At 46.7% G+C, this 13,853-nt stretch overlaps 2 non-coding genes across 2 annotated transcripts; both read left to right on the top strand.

The window, feature by feature from the left end:
* Positions 1-5,981: 5,981 nt before the first annotated feature.
* Positions 5,982-6,055, top strand: TRNAT-AGU (transfer RNA threonine (anticodon AGU)). The gene has a single exon. It is a non-coding gene; the product is annotated as a tRNA-Thr (tRNA).
* A 3,081-nt stretch (positions 6,056-9,136) lies between these two features.
* TRNAG-GCC (transfer RNA glycine (anticodon GCC)) lies at positions 9,137-9,207 on the top strand. The gene has a single exon. It is a non-coding gene; the product is annotated as a tRNA-Gly (tRNA).
* Positions 9,208-13,853: the final 4,646 nt, after the last annotated feature.

The raw sequence follows: 13,853 nt of genomic DNA, 5'->3' as shown, positions 1-13,853 counted from the left end.
TGTAGAGGGCTGCGCCCAGCACCCCGAGTATTTGCAATTTGCTGTTGAGTGTTTCTTTTCATTTTGATTATTCAGTTTTCCATCAACAAAAAATACAGAGAACTAACATTGCAGCATAGTTACAGTTGACACAGACAGTTTCATTTTGGTATGTGTGGTGGGTGCAGAGTCTAGTCAGGGGAGCCCAATGTGTACTCTCAACTTCGTGAGGAAAAGAAGAAAGAACAAAAACCCTTCCTCTGTCGTACACGTTACTACTACACAATGTGCATGTGTGTGGCCAACAGGGAGGGGGGCATCAGACCCAAATCTGATGCAACGCCTATTCAAAGGGACTATCATCAGGTCCAGTCAGATCCGACAAGTGTTCACTATTGGGTGAAACTTGTGAGTCCAATGCTTCCCCCTGCTCACGCTCCGCACTTGTATCAGTGTCTCCCAATGATATTGAGTCATAATGTACACTGCTATGTTAACATTGTTTACCAAGAGTTCCAGGCGTGACAATGGTGAATAATTCAACTATGTGAATCTATGAAAGATCTAGTATTAGAAAGGACATGTTTAATATTTTTACATTTCAACGCTATATTATCTCCAATTGCAAGCTCACCGATTTAAAATCCATATAACATTTACTAACTCTGCATCAAGTTCTACTTTTATAAATATCTCAATTCATCCTAAACAGGCAAATAAGCAACTATATTCTCTGTGTCTGATACAGGATGTGTGTCACACTTCTTGCCAATGTTTTTTTTACTAGAAACATTAGCCAGGATTTCATTACTGCTCTGTTAGACAGTTCGTTTACGATCATTCTTTGTCAATTGGAAAAAATCTAGCAACAGAGACATATGTTTGATAAAGAAAACTTCAAATTAACATCATTACACAGCTCTTCCCAGTTAATTTCTCTTCGGTGTTCTATCTGGTGTCTATATCCTATTCAGAGGAAACTTATTTCATATTGAATAGCGTTGATTAGTGTTGTTTTTTAAGGTCAGAAATCATTTTTAGAGGTGACATTCCACTTTTTCTGATTTGGCTAAGAAATTAGGAATTTGATTTTCACTTGTGTAGAGCACTAGAGACAGTATATTTTTGTGAGAGCACCTTTAAAGAAATAAAAAGGCTCTATTATATAAAGTTTTAAAAAACTGAAAAATACCACGGCCAACATCATTTTCCTTAGCTAAGTGACATTGAGCATGAGAGGACTAAGGAAAGGTATTGGTTATTGTAATTCGTAAATATTGATAGCTCTCAGGGCTTTAAGTGGGCCGGGTCTCACCGGTGCCGAGCACCCGCAGTTTTTAAAAAGGGGGCCTCGAAAGGGGTCTCTATCGGGCTCTGGTTTGTGCCCTGGCAAAAGCACGCACTTCTCACTAGTGGAGAAGTTACGGCATGACGTCATGCCAGGTGAGCATTGTAGGGGAAGGGAAATCCTTTAGAGAGTAATTTTCTCTCTGGATTTCCCTTCTCTTTTTGAAACTCAGGAGCAGCAGCATTGTTGTGGTATCACCAGGGCTTTAAGTGTAAGATTTTTCAATATTATATACAAGCCATAGTTGCTGCTTATTTATCTTATGCAACTAACAACCATTGACAAAGCCAATAGTCCTGACTTGTTGGTATGATGTTACTTGTTGTATCATACATCTGAATACAATGACAGAAACAGTAAAATACAAGCCCAGCAGCACACTATGCTAAACACAGGTTTTTAGCTTACGTGTTTTAAGCCACACCCTTAATTACACTGGCCACGCCCCTTCGAGAGACCCCCCTCCCCCCAGTTTTTTCATCCCATTTACAGCCCTGATAGCTCTTACACACATGAAGTTTGTTGTTTATCTGCCGGCAATGAGAATGTAAGTCTTCTGCTCCAATGACGATTACTTGGTTTAACTTTTGTATTAAATTATTTCTTAGGCATAATTAGCTAACGCCGTTAACTGCTGCTGCAACTCACTAAGGGGGAGATCTAATAATGCAAAATCACCGCTTACTTTAAAACCGACATGTGAACATCTCTTAATTTTGGGGTGAATCACTATGATCGGGAGAGCAACTTAAGTAATGCAGGCCCCCCTATTAGGCCAGGCGCAATGTGGAAATTACACCGGGGCGTGGGCATGGAAGTCACAGCTCACCTGAAACAACTTGACTATTCTGAATCACCAGACGCGAACCGCCATAAGCAGAAAATCATCCCGATGCCTGCAGCAAAATCCTTGTGCTGCCTGTGCCGGAAAAGAGGCGTGCGCGTGGTGGTGGAGCGCGTGATGTCACTGCCGCGCTACTTTTCAGTGCAACGCAAGGGCTGACCAAACATTATGCCCAGGGCCGTCATTGGTAACGCTTTTGTGCTCTACAAGATTGACAGCCCTGGGATGGGACCCACTACTCCCACAAACAGGGTACATCGCGCGGCAGCATGATTTTAAAATCAGGTGTGCAGCGTGCTTGCTCTTCACACATGGGCTGCGCGCGGGCCCCAGTGGCGGCGGCCTTTATAATTTATTTGGGGACAGACACTGACACTACTGTAGTGTCAGTGAGTGTCCCCAAATAAATTATAAAGGCTGCTGCAATGGGCTGCCACCCCCAAAATTGTGCCGCCTGGGGCGGACCGCCCCCACCGCCCCCCCTAGCTACGTCACTGGGCGCAGAGAATACTGAGCACAACATCCGATTTGGAAAGTGATAATCTGTGTACTTTGGAGAAACACACTAGAAGGTGCAGCACAGGTGCATGTATATGAAAGTGTAGAGAGGGGGAGGAGTGAGTGATGGGTGAAAGAGTACAGAGAAAAGACTACAGTCCGGGAATGGTTGAAGATAGACAGTCAGTGAGTGATAGTGTGTAGTATGGATTAAGCTCGGGTGTGAGAAGAACGTGCAGAATATTGAGCATGCTCAGTGCTGCTGAGCCGAGACCGGTACCTTTCTCTGTGAGTGTGGTAGGAGGGAGGGTTTGTGCTGTGATTCTAGCCTTCAATCCATCTTTTCTGGGGAGTGATGGTCATGCAGCTCTTGTTATTGAAGTGCATTTAGTGCAGCTCATTAAATAATATCCGTGTTCTTTGGTGACGCTCCCGGGTATGTGCGAGTTGGTGCAGGATTATCTGCGTGCCTCAATGTCTTGGCCGGAAACAATGATGGGTCAGTAATGGCCTGTCTGTGTGTCTATTACTGTGACAGCCTGCCTAGTCTCAATTGGAATCTCTGTGTATGCTCCTTATGATGGCCGTTCATATATCAGTCCAAAAGAGCTCAGTTGATTAGAGCGTGGTGCTATTAATGCAATACGTGCTTCAACTTTTCAGAAAGTAGAAAGGATCTGCATTATAGTACAAGGCGTTTAAAAACACCATATAGGGTTGTTGTTTTTCTGGTAATTTACTGAGATCTGGTGTCTGATGTTTGCAACAGGACCAGATACTAGAACAATGTAAAGGGCACTGCGGGCTAACAGCCCGTTCTCTTTCTGTGATACCCGCCTCCACCATGTTTTCATGGGTCTCTCAAAGGTCACTTTTTAGGTCTCGCCTACACAGCACGCAGGTGTTGCATAGGAGGACCTTTAGCAGTCGCTCTGCTCTTTTTGGGAGCACATACTCATGCTTGTGGCGGCATTCACCTTGCGGGAGCGGGCAGGTGCGCGCCACAAGCACAAATATGTGCTTTCAAAAAGAGCAGACTGCGCGCGCACACACCACTGCTGGGCTTGTTTTAAACAGCGGCACACAGGGGCCATTTGTTTCAGTTTGTTTTGTCTTCTTTTCATTTTCTTCTTCCTTTGTTTCTGCCCCACATCATCACCAGTACCTGCCGATTGATGTACCTTCACAACACTTTTAGGAACACTGGTGTCCCCTCAACTTCCCCACCAACAGCAAAGGAGTATTTCTGTTCCCATTTGCAGTTGCTCTCTCCTCTTAAGCCACTCCTAGGGTGCCACCATTTACAAACCCCTGGATGTAGCCTGATTTCCCATCCTATTCGCAGTGTCCCCAGGATCACTTCTTCTGACAGCAAACTTCTTTCGGCACCAACATAAAACCATTTCTTTCAGTAATATCTGAGACTGTGCCTTGTCGTTAGCTGACCCCCGCCGTCTCGCCTCAACCATCTTTATGTTATTGGGATTTATCGTGGACCCGATGTAGTATACTGCAGACCTACATTGTCAAATTTAAAATTGAGACATGAGGAATTAAAACAGCGCCTTTAAGAATTTCTGAGTTTTTGAGTTCCTGACGAAATCGAAACCGGTTGGGGGCTGATGAAAGTTTAACCTGCTGGGCGGTCCCAGACTCCCGTGCTTAGCTATAGCTTTCGACATTGTTTGGCACGCTGCTCCCAGAATGTTTTCTATGACAAATCGTATTCCGTTGATATGTATTCGTTCTGCAGTCAGCAACACCTTGTATGGGTTCCAGGACAGTGTCTGCTAATCAGCGTTTGCCGCAGCAGATTATCAGATCACGTTAATCTGAGGTCCCGGCTAGTTAAATAACCCCTTTTCCAATTTCTGATGATCTCTGGCCCCCAAAAGCCCCTTTGCAGCACGTGAGAGTGTTCACTTCCTCTGCGGGCAGTTTACACATAGACTCGGCCCCAGCACTTAACATTTCTAAGCCGTGTACTCATGAATCAAATGAGGATCATTTTAGATGGATTGTGAATGTCTGAAACCACCCACATGCTCAGACAGAAGCACTTACTCAAATTGCTTCCAGAAGGCACTTCTCTGCCCTGCAGGCTGTTTGGATAAATTACCAGGGTTAGTCTGAGTGGGAGTCTTCAGCCATTAACAAATCATTAGCCAGTTTTTTTAGAAGCACCACGTTTTCCACTTCCTACTGAAGTACTTTTTACAATATTTTCACACAGATACTGTGTGTTTCACTTTTGTGGGACCGCTGGTGGGTGTAGCGAAGTCAGATTTTGTTTGTAAAGTGGAACTTGTTACCATTGCATTAAAAACCACACAAATGTTTCTAGCCTATTTGTGATATTCGACATGCGTAGTATAAACTATTTATTCCCCTAAGAGAGCCTCGGAGGGAAATAAATCTGATATACTTTGGGCACAAACTTAACAGAGAAAATGTTATCAGAGCTCATAACTCACCCCTTGTGATGTTATACTGTGATAGTATGTTATGTTATAAGCCACCTCAAAGAGCAAAGTGCTGCAGGGCGTAATGTGGATAATAGTGATAAGGAGATAGAACAAGAATTGGCATAGCCAATAGGTCTCGCCTTTGGGACTAGTGTTTAGCCATGCAACAGTTGATGTTGCAACAATGATATTGTGCTGCATAATTAAATACTTATAAGGTCCCAAAGACAAGACCTATTGGCTATGCCAATGCTTGTTGAACCTGGGACGTGTCACTAAAGGTGACACTTTCTGTCTGCGAGTGGCGGTTCCACAGCTTCTTCTCCGTGGGATTTCCAGCGGTCACGAGAGGTGAAGAAAAGAGCATGTTATTTGGCTATATAACGTAGGCATCATGAAATGATCTGGTATATATTGGTGGCCTTTATAAACATTGCACTCTAGTTTAGTTTAACATATTTATTGCACACGTCGATCCCCAGTGTAAGCATTGCAAAATGAATACAAATATGTACATATAAGGATATACGCAGTGCTTTAAATGGGTTGGTACTGTCCGGTACTGAGTACCAGCACTTTTTCATTTTGAGAGTGAGAGTACTGGCACTTCTCAGAAACATGTAGGTACTCTGTTACAGAGTACCTGCACATCTATTTTCCCATTTAAAGCATTGGATATACGTTTTTCATTACCCTCTTTGTAACTTTTCCATTCCAATATCAGGTTTTCTTCTGCAATATCTTGTCACTAGGAACTGGAAAATATCACAGCTTTTAGATGTAGAAAATATGCTGAGTCTCAGTTACACAAGGACAGCGGGCACAGTGCGGAAATGGGTCTATAGGAGGCGCTGTGGCTTAGTTGGTTAAAGCGCCTGTCTAGTAAACAGGAGATCCTGAGTTCGAATCTCAGCAGTGCCTGGTGTTTTACACAACCTCATATAAGAAGCATTGTTTATTAAAAGACTCGTCTGCAAACACAGTTGTTCCTATTATAATTATACAGATGTACACAATACACCTCCTTCGAAGCTAAAGATGTGTTTTTTGTTTAGATGCCAATGTATTGTACCACCAACCACTAGTGTCTTTACTTTTCAAAGCCTATCAGTTTGGTTTTGCTCACATCAAAGTACAAGCTGGGCAGCAGTAATGAAAGCTTCAAACTACAGGTGCAGCACAGGCAGCACCCGGGTAGCAAAGACACAATAATGCGGAAAATGCAGATGTTTACAAACCACATAATTAGTTTCCATGTCAACATGAAATGAAATTATTAAAAATGAATGTGTAGTCGGCAGGATTCATTGCTTCAAGAACAGGCACAGCACAGGCAGCACCAGAGTATCCTTCTATTACTGAACAGGCAGAAGAGGTTTAAGCTTCAGTGCCTCAAGAACAGGCACAGCACAGGCAGCAGCAGTGTAAACTGAGCTTTAAAGTACAGATGGTTTTAGCACAGTCAGTGGCAGTGTAAGCTTCACTTACATGATAAGGCTGTGAGTAGGCCAAAAGTAGTGTTGGGGTGCAGAGGGAGCCTATGGAAATGGAAGCACTTTTACAACTGGACAGTGTGCACAGCACAAGTAAGGCCTTGTGTGGAGAGCTGGGTACATTTCCAGAGGGCTCCTTTAGAATAATGTGTCTGAACAGTTACTACCCACTTTAGAGACTTGTTTAGCATATTGTGGCCCAAGCCTGGAGCCCCTCTGAAGTGTTGTGTCTAGTTCTGCTGAGTCTACTTAGGGTATTGCATCAAGTACACACAGTTCCACCTGAAGTTCTGGTAACGTTTTCAAAACCTCACCAGGAGGATTGTTGCTACTTTTAAAAACCACGTCTGGTACACTGTCTCCTGATCTGGAGGTCGCCTGTAGTGTAAGGTCTCTGGTTCTGGAGGGTACATCTAGGGTACTGTGGCTGATATCACAGTCATGTCTGGCACTTTGTACCCAGTTCTAGTGGCAGCATCTGAAGTCTTTTCTCTTGTCCTGAGGCCACCACTGTCGGAATGTGTCCAGTGCTGCGGATGTCGTCTTATTACTGAAGCCGTGTCTGCAGTATTGTGACCTGTTGTAGATGTCTCTCCTGGTATATTTCACTACTTTAGGAGCCCACATTTGCAGTGTTGTGTTTTCGTCTTGTCAAGGCATGTGGAATGTTGTTTTTAGTTTTGGACCCAAACCTGCAGACTGTTTCTATTTCTGGATGCTGCCCCTGGGGCGTGGTGCCCAGTCCTAGAGACTTTGTCTGAAGTATTGTGAGTGCGTGGATAATGACATGGTGTGTGGTGTCCAGTTAAAATGCTGTACCCATAGCACTGTGTCAAGTTGTGAAGGCCACATCTGTGATATTGTGTTCACTTAGGGAGGCTTCTCCTGAGGTTTTCTATCGAGTTCTGGAGGCCTCTCCTGAAATGTGTCTGTCTTCGGAGAGTCATACAGAGTATTGTCATGTGCATCACACACACCCTATATGAAACGTCATGTCCAGTTCTCGCTGCCTGACCTAAAGGTTTGATGCTACTCTTCGACCCTTTGAATAACATTTCTGTCATTCTGAGCCATGAAGCATTGTGCTCTATCCTGGGGCCAAGCATTTCATTGCACACATTTCTGGTGGTCTCTTCTGGGGTCTGTGCCCAGTCCTGGAGGCCTCGGTCCGGTTTACAGTACCACTTTTGGAAAGTTCATATAAAGGGTTGAATAATACATTTGTAGAATTAGCATCTAGAACATAATACTTGGTAGTGAAATCAGACGGGATTCAGCTATGAAACACAGGTTCAACTACATCCCACACAGCTCATGTAGCTCGCCGTGATCGTATAGTGGTTAGTACTCTGCGTTGTGGCCGCAGCAACCTCGATCCGAGTCACGGCATTGCGGGTGGCAATGTCACGGCAGTTGGGCGGTATTTTTCTTTGTTAATAATAAATGTTCAATTTACTGAGTATTTCTTTTATATATAATGTTTGTGTCTCAGTTCTGTACTCTCTAATTGGTGACATTTCCAGCTTTAACCAAGAGAAGTCATTTAATTATGTTGACACAGCTGTACTGCAGTAGAGAAAGAGTGTTTTAATGCATGCAATATTTACTTTTAATATACTGTAGCCCTTGTGATTGCGCAGATATAGTTTTTACGGAAAGCTGAAACATTTGCTAGTGTTATAATACCTTTCCAGCAAGAATGATTTATTTGTCTGTAATATTGCTTTATTTTACGATCAGGCTAAAACTGACATTAAAGACACGTTCAGATTAATGGGTAAACATTTATCCCTTAAATATGGATGGAGACGGCCGTCCCATGAAGTGTAACCCTGCGTCCTGAGAAAGAGCTAGCAATGTCCTATTAAACAGTATAGTAGGCCTGGTGAGATGTGTCAGTGCTACTGTACTGGTGACAGAGGGGCTCATTATGTACTGTACTGTTAGTACTGACCGCTGGCCGCGCCTCCCCCCCCCCCTCCCTTCAGGTGACTTTGGTATTCCAGATTTTCATCTCTGGTTTCCTTTTTGTGAGATTTCGCCTTCAGCAAGTCGTGTGGACTCTCTCTTCTTCCAACCACTTGCTTGTACTCTGCTTTGTTAATTTGGATATATTTGTTGATTTTGAGATTCCATTTGTTTTTATTTTTTATTTGTATGTGTATGTTGAACGAACCTTAGTTTCTGACCATCCACTCTCTTCTTGAAAGAAGCGGTACCAGTCGGGTCCACAGGCCGTGGGCGGAGGCTAATGGGTGGATGTGCGGGGGCGTAGTCCAGCTCATGCCAGATCTAATTTTGACTGCCCTGGGCTTGTTGCACGGGGGTTCAGTAATCTCAGTCAGTCCGGGTAATTTGAGAGTCTGTAAACCTCCATTTCATACCTGCGGTCATCATTTTTTTTAGCCTCATGCATAGTAGACTCGAGTTCAGTACTAACACCATACCATTTCTAGATAGTCTCACATTGCCACTTCTATAAGCATTACACAACAAGGAAATCAGCGAGGCATTGGTGGTTCAGTGGTAGAATTCTCGCCTGCCACGCGGGAGGCCCGGGTTCGATTCCCGGCCAATGCAGCTGCCGTTTTACATTCATCATTATTTAGTGTTTTTGCCATATAAGTTTAAAATAAATTCGGACTATACAATTTTGCAAAATTATAAATAGGTTTGCGGTTTCCTTGAAAGGAGTATTGGCTATATGAAATAATTATTTCAAAGTAGCTTTAGGAGCTGTTATAAAAACAAATCCACCCTTTAGGCCACGTGTCGGGTATTTAATGTTTGTAAAGCACAGTGCAGCAGCCTCGCTGCTTGTGATTACCTACACCACTTCTCTGATGACTAAACTCATCTTTTCAACAAAAGCAACAAAATGATGAAGGTTTGTGAAAATGCGGGATGATTCGGTAAACGTGCTTAGAAGACACGTTAAAGGGGACGCAAGGTGCTAAACCTGGAAGAGATCTGTCTGTCGTAGGTGGACCCTCCCGAGTGACATCTCCACCACTGGTATGCTCAATCTTAAAACTTACTTCTCTATTCTCTGTCTGTCTCTTACCTGTCTATCTGTATAGCTGCTTATCTACCCCCTCCCCCAGGGCACAAGTCCTAAAAAAAGAAGTGGGGGGACTAACCTAGTTAGGTAGTATGAAAGTGACATGACGGCACGCGACATCATGGTGCATCACATCATGGTATATGACATCACGGCGCATGACATCACACATGGCATCACAGGAATTGACATCATAGAAAGTGGCATCACAAGCCACAACTTTACAGGAAGTGCCATCAAAAAAAGTGCCATCAGATCTAAATCCCTCACATGTATGTTTCGCAGGTCTATCATGTGTACGTTTGAGCGCTTTGCGAGGATAATAGCACAGTGAGCTATGGAAGATGATATGTGACTTCTACACCTTGTAATCCCCCTGTTTTATGTAACTCATCTTGTTCGTTCATTTGCAAAATGATATAATTTATTGTACATGTAATAGGCACATGTTGATGTAAAGCGCTCTGGCAATCTGCATTGGGATGAGTAGGGCTATACAAGAAAAAATAGTGGTTCTTAAATTATTTTAACGCCTACACAGGTGAAGTAAGCTCTATATAAATGTAATTTGCTTGGTGTAAATCCTGGGAAAGACCAACACATCTGATATTCTTACAGTGCATGCATATCTCCTAAACAGGGGCTGAAAAAAGTGAAAAGCTGCCTCTCTTAAGTATGTGTAAAGTGCTAACAAGGTGTGAGCCTTTGCTTTCCCACCGCTTCATTTGCATCAGGTGTGAGGCTCCTGGCTGCTCCCAGTAAAGATACTCAAACAAAAGGAGGCATTATGACCCTTCAAGTTCGGCCTTTGTTATGGGCCCAGCAGGAGTCTTGAATAAGAAAGCCTCGTCCCCGCCTGCTTGTTGTTGCTTGTTGCAGATGGAAAGCAGACAACGTGCAGGCGCTGCTGAAAGTGTCCTTGTGTTTGGAAATTACACCAAGACGAGTTCAGCAAATTATTCGGTGGGGTCCAAATTCTTGGTAGGGTAGACGGCGTTAAACCAGTGAAAATGGTTGGTGGATGCTGTCCGCCCGCAAGTACCCCCAACTCATGCCCTGCCCTCCCCTATCTGAATTTCGTCCTCTCCCCACCTCTATGCCCCTCATATTCTCAGTCTCTTTGTCCATAGGCGCAGGCAGTGGGGCTATGTGGGGGGCGTTGAGTGCTGCATTACCACCAAAATAACCGTGCTGGAGTCCAGAATGTGAATTATTAATTCATTGCAGGGCTGCCCCGGGCCCACGCATGGGGCCCTCCTAAGAGGGCGGCCTCCCTTAGTGCCACATGATGGCATACGACGAGTCAGTCTCTCAGTGTTTGGGACCCTCGAGGGTCCCCCATGCCCACGTCACTTCCGGGCAGGAGGGGGTGGGGGGGAGAGGTACTTATACCTCTCCCGCCCACTGATCGCCCTCTTTCTTATTCAACCTGGACGCCGTTTCGTGCTGATTTTGGGGGTCCAGGAGTTCTTCCTTGCGGTGAGTCCTCATTTTGCAACTTCCGCCCCTCCTTCATCTCGTGTGCGGCAGCCAACCGGCCATTGCTTGGGGGGCTCGCATGGAGGGGAGGGGGCGAGGCTCCCGTTGTATGGACCCCCACCCCACGTCGGGGGCATGTGTTGAGGTCTTGTGGGGGTGAAAACGGCACAGTTGGGGTCAGAGGCTGGCCACTTTGACCCACACTATGGGGTACGTGGGCGTAGAAGGCGTGGGCGGCAGTGAGGGGCCAATAGGTGGGCCCGGGCCCAACAGGTTTTCTATGCCTTTTTGCATCTTTCAGCTGCGGAGCACACAAGCAGATTCACAGGTGGCTTTTCCCTGGCCGAGCAGCTCTTCGGTGCATGGCGGACATGCCGCTGACCGCGGCCCCCGCAGGGGGCCACTCGGCGGTCGGCGCCTTAGTGGCCCCGGGGCCCCGGTCACCCCTCCCCACTCCCTCCTTCGGGGGGGGGGCAGGGACACAGACTGGTGCCCCCCTCCGTGTCAGGGCCGGAAGTGACGCGCAATGCGCGTCACTTCCGGGCCCAGGTGTGAGGGGGAGGCTATTTAGCCTTCCCCCACCCTCACTGGCGACCTCTTTTGTCGCCCACCTCGCCTTTTCCTTACCTCGCATCGGTCCGTCGTCCGCGCCGTCCTCGTGCGCCTCCGGCCCTACGGCTCTCGATCCTCGTCGCCTCCACGCTTCTTGTGCTGGTAAGTCTTGCAGCACCCACTCCGCCCCGGCCCTGTCCCTGGGCATGACCAGGTTGACGGGGCCCTGTGGCGAGGCTCGCCACGGGCGGAGGGGAAGCAAGATGGGGGTTGTTGGGGAGGTGGGGTTTTTGGGCCCAAAGAGCGCGCGGTTTTTTCCCACCGTCTGGGAGTGTGGCTATTTAGCGGAGCACTCGCGTTCGGCCTGTGAGACCGGGTTGCGAGCATCAGCTTAGGCGGGAAGAACAGATTTGAATTGTTGAACTCACGCGGTGTGACACGAATTACTTCGGGTCGGGTAGGCATTAGTTAAATATGCACCGGCTTCCGATTTTAGGTTTCGGGTGTAAGCATCGACCTGCCCCGCGCATGCAAGTGGGCTTTTCTCTTAAACTGGGCGGGGAGTGCGGTGGCTTGCGCCCGGGCCGATGGGGCAGAAATAGCTCAGTAGGAAGAGCGTTGGCCTAAAGACCTTAAAGGTCCTGGATCGATCCCCGGTCTCGGAGCAAACTCGAGAACAAATTTTCCCAAATTTGCTCCAAATTGCGCATTCTCATTAACTGTGTCGGGTCCAGCGCTCCAAATTGCGCATTCTCATTAACTGTGTCGGGGGTGTGGTCGCTAGTGTCCGGGCTCAGTTGGCGGTATTGTCGTACTATGGTACTGAGCCCCCCCCCCCCCTTTTTGTTTTCCCGGCGTAAACTCTTCAAACACGTGTTACGGTGAGTGTGTCTACACCTTGGACACAAACAACCTAACCACTACCAGTGGGGAAAGGAGAATGGCATAGCGGTCTAAGCGGCAGGGTTATTATTCCCCAAAAAATACTCACTTCAAAGGCACGGGTCGAGTCAGACTGCTGCCTGCTTATGTTCACGTAGCGAAAGAAGTGCAGTTGCGTTGCCTTTGAGTTTATCGGCTCGGCCTCTTTCATAGACTCACCTTTCCGTTGCGGCATATCTCACACAGCGCGAGGACGCACTGCGACCACGGTACAAGGCCGCTGTCTTGACATTTGCCCCAAGTGCCCTGGAATTGAGTTAATTGTGAAGCTAACGTCGGGGAGCATTGTCGGCTTTGTGATTCAGTCGGCATTAATTTGTCCTTTTGTAATGGACACGCGGTGCGTATGTAAAGCGCTCCAATACCTCGATGTGGAGGGTGAGCACGGAGCTCAAGATCTGGGACATTCGAGTAGGTAATAGGGGACTGAGCTCCCCGTGCCGGGTGTAATGTAATACGGTGCTCATCTAAAGCGCTCCAATACCGCGATGTTTAAGGTAAGCATTGGTAATAAGCTACTGAGCTCCCCGTGCTGGGTGTAATGTTAATACGGTGCTCATGTGAAGCGCCTTGGGTCGGTTGCGCGCTATAGTATCCTGGGCAAACCAATTAATCTTTCCTTGCCCTGAAAGGTATTTTAAATATGGTACTCAGGCTCAGCGCTCCGAGGACCTTTGGGTCTAGCCCGCGCAGTGACTGGGTGATTCATGTAGTGAGAGGGTTGGCCTAAGGGCTCGGGCGGTCATCATTGAATGTGGGGACCTGGTTTCAAGTCTCGGCAATAACGCTGAACAACCCAGGGATCCTGGGCAAACCACTTAATCTCCCTGTGCCGAACAAAAAGGAATGGCGTCCGCAACTGGGCTGCGTAAAGCGCTATGATACCCGATTTCCTCTCAGTGCCTGAGCATATAGGTAAAAACGGGGCTCATGCACAGCGGCCTAATACGTTCGGGTGAGCTCGCACTGGGTTTCTGTGCAAAGCACTTAGTTTCCCCGCGCCCGGAAACGGTCCGCTGGGCGAGGCAATAATCTCCCTCTAACCGTGCCCAGGCACTTTTCGGACGAGATCGCGCTGGGATCCTGGGGTAAAGCATTGGATCTCCCTGCGGCTTGAGTTGTATTAAAAACAGGGGCACGCACAGCGGTCCGATTACCTTCGGGTCGCACCACGCAGCAATGACCCGGGGCT

The sequence above is a fragment of the Triturus cristatus genome, chromosome 12, assembly GCF_964204655.1.
Source record: "Triturus cristatus chromosome 12, aTriCri1.1, whole genome shotgun sequence".
Lineage (NCBI taxonomy): Eukaryota > Metazoa > Chordata > Amphibia > Caudata > Salamandridae > Triturus > Triturus cristatus.
The sequence above is the reverse complement of the archived record's forward strand: the minus strand, read 5'-3'. Positions and strand labels throughout refer to the sequence as shown.